The sequence below is a fragment of the Panthera tigris genome, chromosome D2, assembly GCF_018350195.1.
Source record: "Panthera tigris isolate Pti1 chromosome D2, P.tigris_Pti1_mat1.1, whole genome shotgun sequence".
Taxonomy (NCBI): Eukaryota; Metazoa; Chordata; class Mammalia; order Carnivora; family Felidae; genus Panthera; species Panthera tigris.
In genome coordinates this window covers 22,407,835-22,426,289 of record NC_056670.1, presented here as the reverse complement: position 1 = coordinate 22,426,289, position 18,455 = coordinate 22,407,835, and the positions used below count along the sequence as shown (strand labels likewise).

The window sequence follows — 18,455 nt, the reverse complement described above, 5'->3', positions numbered from 1 at the left end:
ATGCAGTGTGGAAGTCTCCTGAGTCCTTGTCTCCTGTCTCCAAAGGGGACACAGTCTGCCTGGAAAAATACAGTACATACACCTGAAAGGTTACTCAGTGAGACAGTGCTAAACCAGTGGCCAGGGATGTAACAGCTACAGTGTTATATGTATGTATGAATATATATATATATATATATACACACACATATTAATGTTTATTTATTTTGATAGAGAGAGAGAGAGAGAGGCAGAGAGAGGGAGAGAGAGGATCCAAAGCAGCCTCTGCACTGTCAGTACAGAGCCCAACATTGGGCTCAATCTCATGAGCCAGCCACTTAACCGACTGAGCCACCCAGGCACCCCACTACAGTGTTTTTAAATGATGTGTGGAGAAGCCAGAGTCCTTGAAGTTACCACAGGGCTGCTTCTAAAGGAAACAGTTAAGGAGAATGTCAACCAGGGAAGGCTAAGGTCCTCAGTCCTGAGTTAGCACAGAAGATTCCACTTGAAGAAAGTATCATGCTGTTGTGAAATGCCCACATTATTAATGTATACATTTCCACTCAATAAATGAAAAGATGTCAGGCCATCCCTGTTTGCACATATTTCCACCTCAGAGCAGAATGCCCTTTCCTACACTTGTAGGAGGCAGAAATGGGAACATGGATAGCCAGACAAGAACTGAGGAGCAGAAAAGGGAGGAAAAGAGTTATGAGAGAAGGTGGAGAGAGCTCCATAATAAACAGATGGGGGAAAACCACACAGAGAAAAAAGCTGGATTCAAAGAGGAAAATTCCTTAGGGCAGCCAGCAGAGGGAGCACATTAGGGGGCTCCTGGTGAGGGAAACGGTCTGGGGTGGTGAAAGGCAGAAAAATCTGGAGGGGAGAGACAGGGAGACACAGAAATGTTGCCAGGATTACTAATTGTTCAAGTGTCTTGGATAAAGAATACAATTCCTGTTTTTATTATTATATTTTAGTATTGTGACTGTGTTTCCATGCAGATATTGGATTACACAGGTTCACAACTCAGGGCTACACAGATAAATGTATTGGTTGCATTAGGCTTTTTGAAACACTGCAAATACCTTGAGGGTCCATCATTACCTCTGGGCATTCTGAGACATTCAAGGGTGCCAGGCTGGAAACTCATTGCTTAGATAATGTTGATAGAAACTGTGAAGGACTTTTAAAAATCTCATTTAGGAAGTCCAATGAGATTAACAGCTTTTATTATTTTATGGAACTTGATAAACAACCTGAAGTGGTTTGCTTTTTCCTACTCAGAATCTCTTGTCACCAAGCCTTGTAACTCTTTTGCTTCTAGTTGCTATAGAAATGGTGCAAGAAATCTTGACTGATTTGTGCAGAATTCATTTCTTTCCGACACTGTTGCCTTTAAAAGCAACATTCTGGTTGTTTGTGAAAATTGGGTCGCTGCATCATACAGTAATTATAAATGCTGCTATTTTAATTGAAAGCTATGAATAAGACTTCTGATTTTATCTTGGTTAGGTTTGATGGGTCCTTGGAGGTTATTTTTTAAACTGTGTGTCTAATAAAATGCTCAAGTTTCTTTCGTGTGTGTGTGTGTGTGTGTGTGTGTGTGTGTGATTTTCCTATTTGTACTTTTTTCTGACAACTCTTTCCTCATCTGCTTATAGTTGATTAAAGCCAAAGAGGGAACCCTTTATTTCCACCCACACTACTTTCTGGAACCACTCATCTTGTTGCTAACAACTATTTTATTGTGGGCTGTCTTAAAGGATGCGAATTAATAGAGAAAGAATTCCTTGCCTTCCGGAATCATCTCCTATCCTGAATTTATGGCCCTTGAGAGGTCCAGGGCTTGATTCTGAAGTAATTTTCTCCACATTCTGTGACAAGAATGAACTTATGTGAACCAAGAGTGCTCTTTTCTTGCCACAGTCAGGTGAGGGGGTCAGAATCCCTTCATCTCTCTTCTGACCTCCAACAGATTTCTGGCTATCCCCTGTCATTAGAAACATTCAAGGGAGGTCCAGGGTGACTCAGGTGTAGATGGCCCAGGTCTCTTTACCACAGATGAAATGACGATGATTTTATAGGAGACTTAACAAAATATTCTGCTTCCAATTTCCTTGTGCTCCTTCCAGACTTGATTGTATTCCTCTGCCTAAGTCACTTTATCATCTTAATGTGTGAAACTATGAGGTCAACTCTGTGGAAAGTATTGTTTTCCATGGAAAAGTATGTCTTAGTTTTGGCTGCTTTCTTTTTCTGCATTTGCATATGGCAATCTCTGCGGACACCTACTTGTTTAATATAAGGGTCCACTGATTGAGGAGAATTTATTTTGCACAAAGCCTACAATCCTTATTTTTTCCCAAAGCTCTGATAAAGCTGAGGTCATAGGAATGACTGCCTTGCTGGAAGAGGGGAGACAAAAGAGAATCCAACAATCTACTTTGGGAAGACTTCTGATTTGTCAGAGCACTTGGACATCTTTCCTGGGTTCCTCCTCTTTCTCTCCTCACCAGAAGGTTTAGAAATAGCGGTTAAGAGTCTTAGTATTTCTCATTTCTGCTACTGCCAAACTTAGCATTACCCATATTATTTGGACTGAACCAAAACAAAACAAAACCAAAAACAAAAGCAAAACAAAACCAACAATCCTTTCCTTTTTTTTTTTTTTCCATCGGTTCTCCTGTTGTTTGCAAAATGGCTCATTTAGCTGTGCTTCATTTGCAGGAAAGCTTTCTGGGGCCTCATCTAAGCTCTCTTCTCTCACTTTTAAGTCTCCCTGCAGGATCCTTCCTTGATGGCTTTGAAAAATCCTCTTCTTTCTGAGAGGCTCTGAACTCACCACCTTTCTCTTCTAAAACAATCTCAAGCCGATTTCTATATCCAAATTGTTGTGACTCCAAGAAATTGTATTTAGAAGCCCAAACAAGATGGGGGACCTTTAGCAAAACACCTCTCTGTTCTATTCATGTGTTTGCTTAAAATGCAACTACACAAAGTGGAAAGAAGTTCAGAGAACTTGCTGAGGACCCCCAAACTCCTCATCTACACCACTGGACTGAAAACAAAGTAAGAAGTGTTTACGTATATACATGCACATGTACACACGTGCACACAAATAATACTCAAATACGTGCGCGTGCACCCCCCCACACACACACACCATTTATCGGTCTGAGTATCTAATCATAATCCTTGCAAACACCCATCAGTAAGCCAATGCTTATTTTCAAATTAACTTTGCAATTCATTCACCAAAGAAAATATAACAAATATTTGAATTGTTCAACCAATCTATGCAATTTCCTTTTTCTCATTTTTAAGAAATTTCAATAAAACAAAACAGGAAAAAAAAACTGGCTTTTCTTCCTTATTCATACATTCTTATTCATGAAACCCAGACAACATAAATGAGTGAAATATGGCTTCTAAAATAGCCTTTACCAAAATAATCAGGTCAGTCAAAATATCCCATAAACATGTTAGTCAAAGTGTCAAACTGGTTTTGCAAAGGAAACTGATATTGCCTGTAAGTAGATTACTGTGGTATTTGCCCCAGATCCAAGTTCACATTAAATGCCCTTAGAAATATGAGCAGAAGGGAGGGAGGGCAGAATCAAGAATAAGCTATTTCATGACCTTACTCTTCTGTCTCCAAGACCTCTTCCTACCAAAAATATTTTTCTTCCCTTATATTTTATTCACTATATTTGTTACAGTTGATAGATGTCATCTGTTTACCCATGTCACAACATTTTTGGCTAATGCACCCATTGTATTAGCAAATTTGTAACTGCCTGAGGGGGGAAAGTCCAGATAGTGAACAAATTAAGAGATTTCCTTTTCATACTAATTTGAATCACAGTTCTCAAATTAGAATGTTGAAGAAATACTGCTTTTCTTTTTTTTTTTTAATGTTTTATTTATTTTTGAGAGAGACAGATAGAGACAGAGTGCAAGCTGGGGAGGGACACAGAGAGAGGAAGATACAGAATGTGAAGCAGGCTCCAGGCTCTGAACTGTCAGCACAGAGCCCAATGCAGGGCTTGAACTCACGAACCATGAGATCATGACCTGACCTGAAGTCGGTTGCTTAACCGACTCAGCCATCCAGAAGTTTTGAAGAAATACTGCTTTTAAAATTGTCTTTGAATCAAATAAATATTGACTCCAAGATATCATCCCTTAGACTGGCAAGAAATTCAAGCTCAAATTTTAGAATCATCTCCCCTTCTCCTTCTCTTTCTGGCTCTCTTTCCAAAAAGTGCCCCAGATTTGTATAGTGCTAGGAAAACGGGACCTCTGGTCCTAGGGCCCTGCTCCAAGCCCACAGTACTCTCTTGAAAGCCAGTTGCTTCCTTCCTGTCTCCAGGATTCTCTGCCAAAACAAGGAAACCACCTTGCATTGAGCAGTTGTGCCTCTGGAGTTTTCTCATTCACTTTGGCATTCCTACTGTCCTGCTTACCTGCTATTGCATAAAAAACTGCACCAGAACAGTGACTGAAAGCAACAGCCATCACTTATCTTGCTCTGGGAGCTGGCTGAGCTCAGCTAGGTGGTGCTCCCTCAGAGTTTTTCACGAAGGTACAGTCAGAAGGTGTTGGGGGCTCACATCATCTTGAAGTCTTCTTGCTGACACATCTGGGATATAAATTGACAATGTTCAAAACACTGGGAACCAAAACATCTGGAGCTCTTCCAGCATCTGTCTCATTGTGATCCTTATATGACCTTTAGGCACAGCGACTTCCCAGTAGTCAGGCTCCTTACGTGGTTGGTGAAGGTTCCCACAGGGGTTGCCCTAGTAAGTGGCATTGGTTTCTTGCCTCAGAAATTACCCAGTGTCACTTCTATCACATTCTGCCCCTTGAGGCAGTCACAAAAACCATCCCAATTTCAAGTACACAGCGTCAAAGGATTTGCAACACGTTTTACACCCACCAGACCCACAGGGCATAATGCTGGCCCATCCCTCCAAGGTCCCAGAGCTGTCCTGACACTTGCCAGTTGAGAGAAATCTCATCTTTCTCCTTTCCTGTTAAAGTCATTTTCCTTCCATTCTCATCTGAGACTGCTCCAGGATAGCAGATAGGAAAAAAGGAGCCCCAAATTTCTACCTGTAAGCGTAGACACTGGCACAGTAACTAGAATGAAGAAATAATCCTTTACTATAAAAAAAGTCAAAGACAAATGACAAAGGGCAACTGACCCTGGAGGAATTCATTTCAGAAGACAATAGGGAGTGGGAGGAACTGAGTCAGTCCATCCAAAAGGGGCAGCTGGGACTCTGCTTTAGCCAGTTGTGGCCATGTGGGAGGCAGGCCCCAGTTTGCTAGTCATGCCACTTTTTCTAGAAAAGTCAGCAATCCCAATTTTTATGTGAAACATCCTGATTGTTAAATACTAGTTACTAATTCAAATGCCTTCAAAACATCATCTGGGCCAAGCAAAATAGGTCACGGGCCATATTCGGGCTTCCAGACACCAGTTTGTATTCAAGGCACCAGTCTTGGATTTCAGAATAGGTAGAAAGAAAGAAAAGTTGATTTCAGTCAACTTCTGACTTCTGCTCCGTTAAAATCCTCAAGTCAAAGAAGCATGAAAGAACCTGTTTATACATTTTCTATAGAAAAAAAGGTATTAATTAGTATTTCAATAAAGTATCCTGCCACACAGTATTTACCAGGGATGAGAAAACCATGAACGAATTGGCCATATCTGGCCTGCTGCCTGGTTTTGTAAATAAATTTTATTGGAAAACAGCCACATTCATTTGTTTATGCATTGTCTTGGCTTCTCCCTTGCTGCAATGGAGGACTTGAGTAGTTGCAACAGACTGTGTGGCCCGAAAAGACTAAAATATTTATTATCTGGCCCTTTACAGAAAAATTATGCTGCCCCCTACACAGTATCATTGAGGCTGGGAATCACAGCAATTTAAAACTAAGGGCTGTTAAATCTATTTCTAACTTTGGGGCTACAGTGTGGATATTTCCACTTTAAGGAAAAGGCTGTAGTTTCTCTGGATCACTGGTAGCAATTGACTTTTCCTGTTCAGCTTGGTCTGTAATTAGCAGATGTAGTCAACCTTGACTGCTTTCCCTATGATAGTTAAGGCCTATAACTCAGCAGCTTTCTTCTAGTCAAGAGGAAGAACAAAACACACTGAAAACTATGCATTCCATCCTTTTCCAGAGCACCTTTATTTAAACTTCACTGACATTATCACTTTAGAGCATGACTCTTCCCTGTCAAGCACAGAAAATTTAGAATGAGGATATAATCCCCAAGTTTCCAGGTGTGTTCAAAAAAGACTCTTTAAATGTTTTCTAAGAAAAAAATAAGTTGATTTTTTAAGAAAAAATATTAATTTCCTTTCTTATACTTTTTCACAAAAACAAAAAGCCTGCTATTACTTTATATGGTTGACCAATGGCTACCAGTTTCTCCCAAAGTGCCCAATTCAGAAAGAAGTTAATAAACTGATGAGGTCTAAATTTCCAGCCAAAAACATCATCATTGCTGTAGTTTTACTTGGATCTTGTGCTTTACCAACTACACAACAAAAATGAAATAAAATGATTCTATGACTTCTGGTTCAAGACCAAGATAGTGTAATACATTTCTCCTTATTCCTCTCACTATGTACAACTAAAACTCCTGCACATTATATAGAAAGCAAACATAACTAGACATTTAAAGGTGGCAAGAAGAAGGTAGACAAGCTAGGAACCTTAGGACCCAAGGAATGACATGGTTTTATCAGTGGAGGCCAAGTGTGGAACCTAGACATCTATCTCTACCCATTGGTAATAGGAAAGATCCCCCTTCACTTGTCAGTTTGGTATCAAAAGAAGCCTGCTAAAATAGAAGATTTCAAGAACATCCAGATTTTATAGCATAATATTCAAGATGTCTAGGATAAAATAAAAAAATCAATCATCATACCAAGAACCAGGAAAGTCTAAAATTGGACAAGAATAGACAATTAACAGATGCCAACAACAACATGACACAGATGTAAAAATTATCCAACAAGAATTTTAAAGCAATCATCATAAAAATGTTTTTATAATCAATTACAATTACACTTAAAACATATTTAAAAATAGAAACTCTCAGCAAGAAAAGAAAAAAGGAAAAGAAAACATAAAGAGGAATCAAATGAATAGTTTAGAACTATACAATAGCCAAAACAGGAAAGTCAACATATGGACTCAATAGCAGAATGGAAAAGACAGAAAAAAAAAAAAAAGAGAGAGAGAGAGAGAGAGATCAGTGGCCTTCAAGATATAACAATTGAAATGACTCAATCTGAACAACAGAGGTAACACAGACTGAAAAAAAAAATGAACTAATCCTAAAGGGCTTGTAGAAGTACAACAAAAGATCTAACATTCATATCATTGAAATCCCAGAATAGGAGAAAGAGGGCGGGGCTAAACAGTATTCCCAAATTTGGCAACAGACATAAACCTACAGGTTCAAGAAGCTGAGTGAATCCCAAACAGAACAAACCCAAAGAAAACCATGCCAAGATTCATTATAATCAACCTTACAAAAACAAAGAAAAAAAGTATACTGGAATCAGCAGGAGGAAAAAGACAACTTACGTACACAGTTAAAATAATTCAAATACTGTAGATTTCTCATCAGAAACCATGGAGGCCAGAGGGAAGTAACACATTTTTTGTGTGCTAAAAGCAAAGAACTGTTAACCTTAAATTCTATATTCAGCAAAATTATCTCTCAGGAATGAAGGAGAAATAAAGAAATTCTCAGATGAAGAAAAATAAGAGAATATGCCACAAGTAAACCTTCTGTATAGGAAGTTCTTGAAACAGAAAAGAAGTGATTAAACAAGGAATCTTGGAACATCAACAAGGAAAAAACAATAACAGAAAGAACAAAGATATGGGTAAATACAATACATTCTTCTCTTCTTGGGTTTTCTAAATTATGTTTGACAGTTGAAGCCTAAAATGTAACATGTGAAATGTGATTCTCAACATATGCAGAGTCAATATGTAAGGCAATTCTATTATAAACACAGGAGGGTAGCAGACTTTTAAGGGTGAAGCTTGTACAGTTCACTCAAACCAGTTTGTATCTTCATAATAGTGATGGTTATACAAATTTACATATGATAAAATGGCGTAGATCTGTATGTACCAAATATACTAGAAATAACACATGCTATAAAAAATGTAGGCAAAAGGGAACACTGCACTATTGGTGAGAGTGTAAATTGGCTTAACCACTGTGGAAAACATTATGGAAGTTCCTCAAGAACTTAAATAGAACTATCATATGATTCAGCAAACCCACTTCTGGGTATTTATCCAAAGGAAATTAAATCTCCATCTTGAAGAGATATTTATACTCCTATGTACATTGCAGTATTATTCACAATAGCCAAAATATGGAAACAACCTAAATGTCCACTAATGGATGAATGAATAAAGAAAATGTGGTATGTATACAATGGAACATTATGCAGGAATAATAAAGCAGGAAATCCTACCATTGGCAACAACATGGATGATACCCGAGGGCATTATACTAAGTAAAATAAGTCAGACAGACGAAGATACATACTGTATGATCTCATTTATATGTGGAATCTAGAGTTGCTGAACTTCTGGAAACAGAGAATAGATTAGTGTTGCCAAGGGATGCAAGGGAGGGGAAGTGAGAAGACGTTAGTCGAAAGGAACAAACTTCTACATATAAGATAAATAAGTTCTGGGGATCTAATGCATTGTGACTATAGTTAACAATACTGTATTGTACACTTGAAAGCTGCTAAGAGAGTAGATCTTAAATGTTCTCACACACACACACACACCACACAAAAACAAATACGTGAGGTAGTGGATGTGTTAACTAACCTCGTATGGTAATCATTTTACAATATATACATATATCAAGTCATCACATTGTATACCTTAAGTTTACACAATGGCAGTGAACCTGGGTGGCACAGTTAAGCATCCGACCTCGGCTTAGGTCATGATCTCGCGGTCTATGGGTTCAAGCCCCGCGCCGTGCTGACAGCTCATAGCCTGGAGCCCGCTTTGGATTTTGTGTCTCCCAACTCCCCTCTCTCTGTCCCTCCCCCACTCGCGCTCTGTCTCTCTCTCTCACACACACACAAATAAACATTAAAAAAGTTAATTTGCACAATGTTATATGTCAACTATATCTCAGTAAAGCTGGGGGGAAAAGACCTATACATACACACATTGTCGATGTCAATGTCAATGTCAATTTCCTGCTTTTGATACTGTACTACAGTTACATAAGCTACAACCATTGGAGGTAACCGGGTGAGCTATACATAGGACCTCTGTATTATCTTTACAAACTTTTGTAAATCTATCATTATTTCAAAATAAAAAGTTATTTTTAAATGACATCAGATGGATACAAAGTTTCTAGTTGAGATGATGAAAATGTTCTGGAAATATTGGCAATGGCTACATAACATTGTGGATGCAATTAATGCATCTGAAGTGGCTAAAATGGTAAATATATATATAAATATATAGTATATACTAACATGTAAATTATAATATAATTTATGTTATATATCTACTATATAAATATAAAGATATATTATACAAATTATACAATATAATATATATTATGTTTATATTATATATTTATATATTATTATAGTCATATACTTATATGTAATATATTGTATTTATATATAAGGAAATATAAATTTTTATATAATTACATAAATTTATTATCTATAAATACATAAATGTAACATATATATTACTACAATAAAACAAACACTCTAGAAAGATTCTCCTTTCCTTTTTTTAAATTTTTTTTAATGTTTTTTAATTAATTTTGAAACAGAGAGAGTCAGAGCATGAGCAGGGGAGGGGCAGAGAGAGAGGGAGACACAGAATCCGAAGCAGGCTCCAGGCTCTGCGCTGTCAGCCCAGAGCCCGACGTGGGGCTCGAACTCACAGACTGTGAGATCATGACCTGAGCCGAAGCCGGATGCGTAACCGACTGAGCCACCCAGGCACCCCGAAAGATTCTCCTTTCCTGGGATTATCAGAGTCAATCTTTTAGAAAATACGAAGTTGGTCCAGGCCAGGGACAAAGGAACACTCTGAGGCTGTTGAACATGGAAACTGGCTCAATTTCTCTGTACATTTCATTCCCTCAGCATTTAGCATTCTAAATGGATTTATTTTTCTAAATGAAACACCAGAAAGTAAACATTCCATTCACCTCTTCTCCCCCCTAAGGATGTCTGGTGCCATCTGGTGATGAGGTAAAAAGATTGGATTTCCAGAGGGATTAGTCTAGCTGTTTAATGCAGGAAGTTAGCACTGAGGTTTTTAACCTGTAGTGACAAATGACCCTGGGCTATGATCAAGTTCTACAAATAGATTAATCCCTTTCCCTTCTTAGGAATAAAACTGACTCATCCAGTCCTAAAAATAGATTCCTAATCACCTGGCCTATTTTCCTACTGTTGTTTGAAAAGAAAAAGCAAAAAACTCCTTTGACCAGACCTCAGTAACTTATTCCCTTACTTAAGAAATTAAGTATACAATTTTTAATAGGAGCTTTTTCTGATAAATTGTCTCCTTAAAAATGTTAATGATCTCTTATACCAAAGTGTACAATTGCAGAAGGAAATAAAATATCCAAGCAAACCCAGTCCGAAGAAAATCTGAACTGCAGCAGGCTCATCAAATTCCTTCAGAGATCTTGTACATCTTAATTTTTCCAATAAATAAAAGCTTTTAATTTTGTATTAAGTTTGATATTATTTGTACTTTTATAATGAATATTGTTGAGTTTGTGAAAAGGCAGTCCTTGGAAAATCTAATCAACCCCCTCATCTTTCCAACAGAGCCTATATTTGCAGATGTTATAACACCATGGCAGAAACAACAGCATCCTCAAGGAACCTCGTATTTTAGTGCCAGCCAAAGCAACAGATTTCTCTAAGCCTTTTTAGATAAGAGAAATTTCTCTGCTGTTTGCTTTTGTTCACTTGATTCATTTCCCTGTAAAGTGAAAGTGTTCACAATTCCCTGGGCAAAATGCCTATGAGAGCTGGCAGGGCATTTCATACTTCCTATTATTAAGAAGACACCAACAACAATAGTACTTACTTTATTTTGTTTACATCCCTTCTTGTTCCAGAATATGATAATAACAGGAGTTATTATAATGGGAGTTACATGGTTGTAATAATAATGGGAACTGCCATTTAGTAAGTGCTCGCTATGTGTCAGGGGCCGAGCTGGGCATTTTTATGTGGAGGTGAAGAGCAGAGATTCTGGAACCAAACAGACCTAGTTCAAATCCCAGTTCCACCACTCACTAGCTCTGTGGTCTCACACAGGTTACTTCCCCCTCTCTTAGCCTCTCCCTTTGTAAAATGGGGAGAATTACGGTTCCTATCTCATAAGATGATGGTGAGGTTTATCTCAGATCTTGCTGATACCTCAACACAAGCCCTAACATGTAGAAAGCACTCTGTAAAGGTGACTCTCATTAATTTAATCTTTGTAACTTTCAAAATACAGAGTACTTCAATAGGACACCGGCTTAGACAGATACACCAATTGGCCTTAAATAGGGTTTCGATCCATGATTATCTGCTCCCAAAGTCCATGACCCTTTCCTCACCGCTATGACTCTATTTATTCATTTTATTGTAATGGCAATGCTCATGAAAGCTTTGTTATTGGAGGTGAAAAAACAAACCGTAATACAGGCTCATCCCCTCTCACTATGCCTCTCTCTTCCTGGACTTCTCTTCCCCTGCTCATTCTCCTCCTCTTTCTCTGTCTTTGGCAAAGCAAAGATCCTGATGGGTGAATCCAAAACTTGCCTGAACTGGGATTGGTCTTGTTGAGAGATGGAAAGGATGAAGGGTTCAGGAGGGGGACCCAAGGCCTCCAATGCCTACACCAACTGCCCACGCTTGATGAATTTCAAACCGGGTCAGCCCAAAGACAGAGAGGATGTGGCACTCCACATGGCCATTGGCTGGAATGCGGCTCCAATCAGACTGGAGCTCTTTCGATATACACCATTCACACCACTAGTGCCACTCCACTAAGGGTTTTTTGTTTTGTTTTTATTACACAGTAGCATCCAACAAAGATGACACATGTAATACATAACTGCTGCCACTGAAAGAACATTGATAATGCTAGAATGTTCCCATCTTCCCCACCCTTACCAGCTCCTCTAATTGAGCTTGCTTATTTGTACATACTTTGTATATGTCATGTTTGGCTTTTTCTTTATTTAGCTGGTCTGGGCAAGATTTAATTCTCCTCTTCCTCTCCCTCCTCCTCCTCCTCCCCTTCCTCTTCTTTCTCCTCTTCATCCTCCCTTCTCCTTTATCATCATCATCATCATCATTTAGTTTTCCCGTGCCTCCCTAAGCTCATCATTTCCACTTGGAAGCTACTCTGAATATTCTCTAAATCCTTCTTAGAAATAATTTTCCATTCAACAAATAAGGCTACAAATCCATGCCTGCAACTCTTCCTGGTTGCAATCTTTTTTTTTTTTTTATGACACCTGTTGCCTGATAAAAATGTATTTTCCCAACTAGTATATGATTTCCCCCCACTTGTCTTGTGCTACCTGATTGAAAACCCACATTTTAGTTTTATGGCTTTGGCTGTCACCTTTGTAAATTACAGAGCCAGCTTCATGAGACACCACTGCATCTGGGGATTCATTTCAAACTGATATTTTTGGTGTGACCACATGTGGCCCTATTTGTTCACTGAAACCTGCGGGAAGGGGAATGTGGGCATTTTAGAATCTCACCAGGCTTTCATCTCTTGTGCTAGGCTGTCCCTTTGCTGACACGGACCATTATTTTCCCCTCACTCACACAGCCTCTCTGATTTGCTTTCTACAACCCTACACATTTCTCATCAGCTTGTTGTGAGCTCTGACACATCCCAAGTAAGTTATTTATTTTGACAGTTGTGTGTGTAATACATCTAATGTGGGATGAACCTAAGAGTCAGATAACCAGTTATTTTAGTCCTGGGAAACAACTTCATTATCTTGTGAAATGTACTTTCAACACTCAATTCTAGCAAGTAATGAATGATATTGTGTAACATGTTTGCAGCAATTACCTTTGGAAATGAAGACTCCCTCTGGAGCTATTGATAGAATGCAAGGTGAGACCCTTTTTCTTGTAGAAGTCCGAGGTTTCTGTACAAGACCAGTAAGCATGCAATACAAGCATAAAACATCTGTGCAGCTGGATTGAGGGTAATGACCTGTCCCCTACCCCGCCTGGCAGCCCTCCAGTCCCCACCTAGTTCTGGCTTAGCCTTGTCCCAGGCTTGGAGACCCATCATGATTCTAGTTAGAGGGAATCTGAGGATCTTAGACTAGAAGCCCTGCTACTTTGCATCCAGTCAGCCTTTATTCAGTTCTGTTATTGCTATAAACCCTTGTTCATCTCATAACTGGGCCATCCATAGGTCCATGGTCTTGAATTTTCTGTCTCCTTGCTGTTACATGTTCTACTGAGCAGCATGTAGGTGTTTTGATGAACCCAGTTTCCAAATGCTGGCTCTTTCTTGTGGGTGCATTTGTTATTCCTTCTGAAGACCTCTGAGGGCCCCTTCCTGTGGAAGATGCTGGCACAGCCTGGCCTCCCCCCTACCCCATGGCCCCTAAAAATGGTTTAACCCTCAGCCCCTATGCAAGTCTACTCCTCAGCCACCTACTTCTCTGTAAAGTCCTTTGGGACCCCAGTGAGCTGATGTAAACCCTAGCTACTCTTACTAGCATCCAGGTCTTCTTGCCATAGCAACTATTGCCGACACCCCCTGCTCCCGGGCTCTCCACCTGTCAGGTCCGCTCTCTCTCTCCTACATCTTTCTCCACATCCCTGCAACATCACACACAGTAACACTCACCTGGACTAGCATCTCCCATGCCTTACTTGATGGGTTGAATTTCTTTAGTACTCTGGACTGTGGAGGGCTTTGCACTTGGTGAATTCTTTCTTGAGATAATCAAGGTGTGAGGGGCCGCTGGAATAGCCTCTCTGTGTAAGAGCTGTGGTGAGGCTGTCCCTAAATTTAGAATATATGGCACCATATGGGTGATTGTCAGCAATTCCAGGGGCAAAGTGAAAGATCCCAATTAACATTTTACACTTCCATTTTATAAAAATTATCTTTTGAGTGTCTATCATTTTCTAAGCATGTGTTATTTTACTTACGCCTCACTCCAGCCCTATATTATAACACCAATTTTACAAATGAGGACACTGAGATTCTTGGAGATTATAGAACTTGTCCTAGGTCAAACAGGCAATAAAGGATGTATTTTCATTTATTCCTTCAATATATATCTAAGCAGGTAATATGTTTAGGGAATATGCTGGGTGCTGATACTACAACAGAGAAATAACAGTGCTGTTTGTGTTTGGTTTTCTCCAGTAAGGCATAAATTGTTTGAAGGGAGGGGGTTTGTCTCAATCATCTCTGTAACCCCAGTGACTACCACAATGCATACACTAAGAGCTCAATAATCACTTGTAAACTGAACAAGTCATGCCATCAGTCATGCTCTAGGTCGGTGATTCTCAACCAAGAGCAATTTTGCTCTGCAGGGTACATTTGGCAATGTCTGGAGACATTTTTGTCATTACTGGCATCTATTGGGCCAAAGCCAGCAATGCTAAAATGCCCTAAAATGCACAGGGCACCTTTGAGACACACGTGCATGCACACACGTGCACCCGCACACACACACACACACACACACACACACACACACACACACAACAAAGAATTATCCAAAACCAAATGTACTGAACTTGAGAGACCCTCCTCTAGGTCTGACCCCATCCATTCTGTGGCTTGCCAGCCACATGTTAAGCCTTTCTGTAGCTAGTTATATAGTTCTTACAATGGATCCTTTACCAGTTATGTGAGGGTAAATACCATAAAACCACAGTCCTTTGAAATCACGTTCCCATTTGAGCCACAACTAACCCAACCCCTAAATGTAATCCTCTAGTGGACTTCCTTTTCTGAGCTGTGACTTTCCTATTTCCTCTGCACTTGTATTTCTTGAAACTTGGTCTTGGATTAGACTAAACCACAATTTATTGATGAATAGAGTAGATATCAATTCACATGACTGCTAAGCTTCTGAAAATCCTCCTTTTTTTGGAATCACTATCAATCACAGAGGTTGGCTCCCAGTGGCTGTACTCACCTTTTGGCCATCGCTGGCAGACACCAGAGCCAAACTGAGTCAATTTGAGCCTTTCCTGGCATTTGGAACTTGACTGGAGAAACACAGGGGCTGGAGGTCTTAGGGACTGCGCTGAGAGGCTCCAGGAACTGCCCATGTCCTGGTCTTCCCAGAAGCCTAGATCTTTTGCTTTTTCTTCAGTTATGCAAGCATTCCTAATCATTCCAATCCTCCACTTTGGCGTAAGTAGTCAAAATCCATGCCTCTTGCCTGCCACCAAAATGACAGTAAATAATATGTAACTCAATACCATATTGCTACCTACTTTTAGAAAATATTTGATGGAGTGAAAGATCCCAATTAACATTTTATAAAATGTTAATTAAAAAAAACATTAGCATGATAAGACCAAAGCTATTAACAGAAAGCAAAAGATAAAAACCAATAAATTTTAGAATAACAAATAACTTCACTTTGTTCCCTCCATCTCCAGGTACGCCACCCCCAAGAAACATACATGATCTCCCACTTCTCTTTTCCTTCCTTATTCAAAGAACATGACAATACTATGCTCTAGGTCAGTGATGTTCAACAGTTAGTTCCCTATAATAAACTTAATTTTGTTAACCTCCATCCCCCATCTCCCCTTCCCAGGATATTCTGATACGGTAGTTCCACTGAGGACCATCCATAATTTTCAAGAGCTTTCACAAATGATCTTAACATGTAGCCAGGATGGAGAATTACCTCAGACTAGTGGTTTTGCAGAGCAATGCATTCCAAGAACCCAATGAAATCTACGAACTCTCTGTCCAGAAAAATGTACATATGCCTTTATACTATTTTCATTACCACAAGGTACACAGATGTCCTCAAGCCCATCTATGAATGCTTGGTTAAGAACCCTGTTTCTAGACACTGGTAAGCAATGAAGGTGGAGGGGCAAGAAGACATTATAAATAAAACATGGCCTGGCCCCAGAAAAACTTATTTTAGCAAAAGGTCTTAGATACATGAACCAATAATTTTTTCAGGGCCACCCAATATCTTTCAATTTACTTTCTCTGACTTGGGCAACTTTCAGCTTTCTTCTAATAATATCAGTCTTCCAAGTCCTTCTCTCATGCAAATACAAACAACAGTGAACCTATCTTAGAATTGACTATAGTTTAAATGGGGTCCAAGTTTTTACCTAAGGCATGAGGCACAAATTATAGTTTGAGTCCTTTTTGTGCCTAATAATCTTTTGTAATTATGCATATATTTATTCTATTATTGTTAATATATGCCTACTAAGTTTCAAGAGCTTGCTTTGTAAGTACAGTTAGGCATTGCATCTACGTAAACTCCTAGAAGGTAGAGTTTGTAGAAGTGCCTCATGTAGATTAGCTGATAAAATCTTACTAAGCTTGGATACATCTTCTGATTCTCAATGAATGTTGCACCACCAAGGAAAAGGACAGTGGTTGCAAACTATGGACAATCATTCTCACTGGCCCTGAAACTTTGACTGTCTTTGATATAATGGAAATTCCATAGGTTGAAGTCTCAGCCTATGCCCAGTCTTTGCTCAGTCTTCGCCTGGCTGCATGAATGGAGTGAGCTTTATTAACTATTTTCACCCTTATTCCTAATCCACAGGCAATGACAAAGACCACATCCCTAATGAGTAATTTTTAGCATTCAATGAGATGGAAAAAAATTTAAAGTCTTATATTATGAATGACTACACAAATAGTAATCTGGAGGCAGCCTGGCATGAAGGGATGAGAGTGGGCTTGGATTTGGATAAATCTGGGTCTATCATTTAAAAGCAGTGTGATTTGGGGAAGTTGCTCAACCTCTATGAGTGAGCCTCACTTTTCTATAAAATGAGATGCTTATGCTATCTTAGAAGACTATTATGAGGATTATATGTGCAATGCTTATCACAGAATTTGCTCCATGGGAGCACTCAAATTATATTAGTTTCCATTATAAATATTAATATTAATAATTAATATTAATGATATTAGCTCTTCAGTAGTAGAGATAGGTTCACACTAATCTGGTTATATTTTCTTGTCCTTCATCTCAGGAGACACATGTTGTATGGCATAGGTTTGAGAAAAATTGTCAGAATTAGGTGAGCCCTCAGTCACCCTGAAATTGGCCACAGGAAATTTAACACCCATCCTGGCCTCATTAGTGCAGAGATTAAATGATATACTTGACTTAGGAGTAACTTCTGCTAGGCCTAAAATAGTCAAAACAAAAGATAAAGAGAGGGAGAAGAGGTTATTGGCCTAATAAAGTCTGTTTCCTTACAAAGAGGCCCACTTGAAGACTAATTTAAAATAGTGATATTATGGGGCTTTTTATATCACTTTAAACAATTCTTAGAGCTTAAGTGGTCATAAAAACTCCATTTCAAAAAATAATTGTATTTTTTAACAGCTGCTTGTGGTTTTAGAGAGCTGCTTATCCTTCCCCCCAAAAGAGCTTACAGCTTAATGTCAAAACATCTGGCAATTACCTTGGACACTGATGTCAATCTCACAGGCAATGAAACTTCTACTATTCCATTAGGAAATGAAAATCACTGTGACATCTGACCACTTGTATTTTAGGATTGTTCCTGACCCTGAATTTTTATAACAATCATGAATCCATAATAGACACATTGTATCACTGAAGCAGAGCTCTGATGAGTCGTTGAAGCAATTTCCTTTCCAGGCTGCTAGGGCAAAAACATGTATTGATCACTATGTATCCAGCCACTGTCATCACCCTGAGGTAAAATGATGAAAATATATATAAGGACTATATCTTCAGGTTTTTAGGATCTACGTTCTTAACTCAAACACCAAGGTTGAGTTTGAATGACACCAAGGTTTATTTGAAAGCTCATTTAGCGCCTCCTTTGCTGAAGGCCTCACAACCATTTACCTTCTAAGAAAAGAATGGTTAATCAAAAAACATGGTGTTGAAGTTGACCACAAGAGCATTGCCAGTCTTTCAGAGAGACAGAATAGGAAGATACCCTCTTTAATGAAGACAGAGATAACTTCATACTTCTAAACATTTTCCTTAGCAACCCATGGTCCCTGGCATTATCACCATTGAGTTACTTCCTTCAAGCTCAACTTGCTCTACAGGACCTCTGGCAAACATGGTACAACCCAATTACATTCATTATCCAACATGGAAGATTAGTTTGCCTATTATTTGGCAAAGAGTGGAACCTCAG

General features: G+C 39.0%; 1 long non-coding RNA gene across 1 annotated transcript; it reads right to left on the bottom strand.

The window, feature by feature from the left end:
- Positions 1–13,140: 13,140 nt before the first annotated feature.
- LOC122231804 lies at positions 13,141–17,935 on the bottom strand. Its single transcript, XR_006209053.1, has 4 exons — positions 17,742–17,935; positions 15,248–15,496; positions 13,936–14,094; positions 13,141–13,219 (listed from the first exon to the last, which is right to left on the bottom strand). It is a non-coding gene; the product is annotated as an uncharacterized LOC122231804 (long non-coding RNA).
- Between the last annotated feature and the right edge of the window lie 520 nt (positions 17,936–18,455).